Source organism: Pinus tabuliformis, chromosome Q (genome assembly GCF_031772625.1).
Source record: "Pinus tabuliformis cultivar Carrire ecotype Pingquan chromosome Q, CPIR1, whole genome shotgun sequence".
NCBI classification, from domain to species: Eukaryota; Viridiplantae; Streptophyta; class Pinopsida; order Pinales; family Pinaceae; genus Pinus; species Pinus tabuliformis.
Window position 1 is genome coordinate 146,580,677 of NC_142296.1, and position 4,130 is coordinate 146,584,806.

Genomic DNA, 4,130 nt, shown 5'->3' on the forward strand with positions numbered 1-4,130 from the left:
CCATGTTTTACGCTCATCATTGAAAACATGATTATAAACGAAATGACCATTCGAATATCAAAATTTATTATACCTTTCGTTGCTATCTTTGGTGTAAGTATGGCGATGAGAGCTTGCCTCAACTCTTTCCCTGCAATGGAAATTGCCATTGGATGATGGGGATGTTTTCCCATCATTGTCTTTCCTCAACGATTTCGACGGTGTCTCGGACGAATCTGAAAACCTTCGAGAATTCTCCTTTAATGTATCTCGAGCCTGCAAATTGAGATCTCTACACAACCTCTAATGGTTGAGTTATGCCTTGGTTATTAACACCAAGTTCTTCTTCCTCCTCGTGCCTCGTCCTTGTAAGGAGCCTCATGTTTTTCCCTGTAATTGCGATCTCCACATCTCCAACAGAAATAATACTATGTGATGACGAAACCGAAAGGAAATCAACATATTTTACCTCCTCTATCCATTTGGAAAGAATTGGTGAGGGCTACTCATCATCTGTTGTTGGTGGTTCGCTAACTGTCGTGGCGCATTCCCCAACTTCCCTTCTGACATAACCAAGTACTGTTCGACACAGTAATTCTTCTACTTTGATGGGGTTGACAATGCCTTGGCCATTAACACCCAAGCCTTTTCCTTCATACCCCATTTTCTTCAACAGTTTGGAGCCAATTCCTGTGGTATGATTTTCAAAAACAACAAAATCATCATCAGGAAACATACATTAATTCGGAGAGCTACCTTTTACCGCACATGGGTCATGCTGCAGCTTTTCCAAGGCCTCGTCCTTTTCTTGCAGCTGTCTTAGCAAACTTTGTTTTTCCTCTTTCTCTTCATGTAGACACATCTTCAATTCAGCGTTCTCTGTTTGAAGATTATGTTTGTTGTGCTTTATTTCTTCCAGGGCCTCTTCCGTGGCTTGCAACTAAAGCTGCAATCACTCCTTTTCCTCTGTCTCTTCTTATAGAGTTTCATACATTATTTCCACCCTTTTGGAAATTTTGAGCATGGTCTCGTACATCGCTTTTTCATCCTCTATCGATGCACGTTCCATTATTCACACTTGCAATTCACTTCCACGCAAAGACCGCTCTGATACCACTTGATCCAGGTCCGGGTATGGTGAAGGACCCTTCCAAGACCTTTTACTTGCGTGATCTGTTAAATTGCATTTTGAAGAGAACATAAATGAATACATCTGCATGTTGTAAAGAAGAGGAACATGACAATCATCGGCACATGAAAACATAAGCTGTTGATAGCGGAGTTTGTCCAGGAGGGGCTACGTCTCCGGGCCCCGATGTCAAGATGGTGTAGGCCGCTACATTAAGTGTTGTCAATATTGGTTATGTACATAGAGGTGATGTCGTTATCATACAAGGAAAAAGCCCTCATGCAGGAGTGGCTCCAAGAGATGTTACACTATAGGAACTCTCAATCAAAAGACTCCTATCAGTATGACACAAACTCATGCATGATGAGCATCCCGCCAAAGTGGCATGAAAGGGATCTCAATGTAAACATACATGACGACAACAAGAGTATCCCATCAACATACAACAAAGGGATCTCAAAACATAACATGACAAATCATGACAACAAGTACATCACATAGACAATTTCGCATCACTTCAAGCAAGAATCATGAAAACAAGTAATAAACAAGATCTCTCATCAAGCATCAACAGGGATCTGTGTAGCACAATGCATAGCAAAATAAGTACATGAACACACTGCATATACCTCACAACCAAGGGCCATCTGAAGAAGTGGATGTCAAACTGCTGAAGTTGTTCGTGCCATCAATCTCACGACATCAATCGCATGGAAATGACTGCTCACACATGAATGCTGACACCTGCATTCCACTTAGAAAAGTGGCTGAAGAATAGAATGAGAAAATGAAAAATATGAATGCACCATCAGATTTGTGACGTCGAATAGTGCAAAATTGACTGTCCAATTTTTGAATTCTGAGAAGTTGAGAATCGAGGGCTCAAGGAATCTTTTAGATTCCCCCTAGCTTCCACAAAGATTCTGCTCCATAGGTGGACTAGAAATCTGCAACTCCAAAGGAAAATCTAACCTCGCCATTGCGATCCCTGTGGAAAACCATGAAAACCGACTATAAACTTGACTATATTCCGACATGGAGAAAAATTACCTCCTCAAGAAAATTTCAAGGATCATGGTTCCGCTCACTGTTTCTGCAACAGTCATGCTTCCACCTGCATACTGAAAAATGGCCGAAAAATGTAGAACTCTGATGGAGAAATGGACAATGCCTTTGTGTTCGTGGCTTTGAGAAGTGCTGAAACCATATAAAATTTGTCAAATTCTGACAAAGTGAAAATTCATCCCTCCTGTGAAATTTTGCCTCGAACTGCATGCACTGTCTTCCTCTCTGAGCGCACTAACAAAATGCATTTAAATAAAATATTTCCAGAAGATTTCTCAATGAATCCATTATGGCACATTGGTTGAGATCTTGTTTAATAGGGAGGAGGTCGAGTGGTCAAACCTCGCCTCCTCCACTTTTCATACATTGTAAAACCAAAAAATTTAAATTTAAGTTTTGGTTGGGCCGGGCCCGCCTTGGGCGGCCAGCCCACCATACCCACCTCCTCGGCGTATTTCATTAAGTGTGTTTGGTGCTTGTTGTTTGGGGGCACGTGTCGAGTTTGGGTCCGTGCCCCAAGGGCTGGCCCACCCAACTCCGCTGCATTTTTATGTTGGTTACAATAGTCCCATGGGAGGGGTCGGGGGTCATGGCCCACCCCTCCACTAATATGTCACATGGATTCAGTTGGTGTGGTGAGGTTGGTGGCCCGCCACCCGTTTTCTTTTTTTTCTTTTTTTTTATTAAAACAATATGGGCCGTTTTTGAAAATTTGAAATCTGGACCGAAGGAGACATTTTATCGAGGCAAGAATTTTTCCCAGAATCTGGCCGATGTTGGCCAGATTCCGTCCGCTAGAAAAAAATTCAAATTGTGTCTCCCTTAACATGCCAAGTCAGTGAAAGTCAACTAAACTTTGATTGCTTCTAACTTCCTCATATGGACTTAGATTGACGAACCATTCACACCACCACGATGACAACGACGAGATCTTTAACATGAACCTGGTTTGATCATAATCCAAACACTTTGATTTTTGAGCTTTCCTGAGTCCTCTTTGTCTTGTGTGTGTCTCTGGAGCCACCTGGATCAAGGTGAGATTCTCATTTTCTAAGGATGGATGGACTCCGGTTTTTGTGAGATTAAGGGATGGAACTGGGAAGAAAACAGATTGGGTCTGTTTCAACAGTCAAAATGGCTAGGCTGAGAGCTAGAGAAAGAAAGGACAACAGTTTGAGAATGAGGATTGCCTAAGGAAATCAAGGGATACGGCAGTCGAAAGTGGGCTAGATATGACTGTGGACGATGTGTTTATCATGGCCGAACAATGTGTTGAAGTGCAGTAGATAACAAAAATTCAAGATACAAACGCAAATTTTGATAATAATAAAAAAATGATTTTCAGATTTAAAAATCCAAAATCAATAATAAAATTTCTTTTCCTTTTAAACAAAAAACTGGACAATTTTCATACCAATCATTTGTTGATCAATTCATTGGAGTTTTATAAGAACTTGTAGAGCTGCAATCTCCTCCTCACATTAGCTGCATTATTGAAGCTCTGATACCACAATAATGCCAGAAGTGTCCTCAGACACACAATTTTATTAATCAAGAAAAGAAATTACATAATAATTTTGCAAGAGTTTACACACACAGTCCATCACTCGTAAATTAACAAGTGTCCATTTACAATAAATGCAATTCTAACCAATCTACTAACTCTACTCCTAAATTGGAGCCTCAGATACAGCATTATTATATATGTCATATATTTTACAACAATATTCTATTTCTAAGTGTCTCCAATACTTAATTAAGTATTCTAAATAAATTAATATTCTATCCTAACTTTGTGAACTATGAATTATGTATTTTGGATCCTCTAACAAAACAACTAAAAGGTAGCGTTAGAATTTTCTCTAGAGTCCAATATTACATTTCAATTGGCAAGCACAGATGCATTTTAAATGGCATCAGGATCCCTGCTTTCCACTGCAACCCAAACACCTCAAAA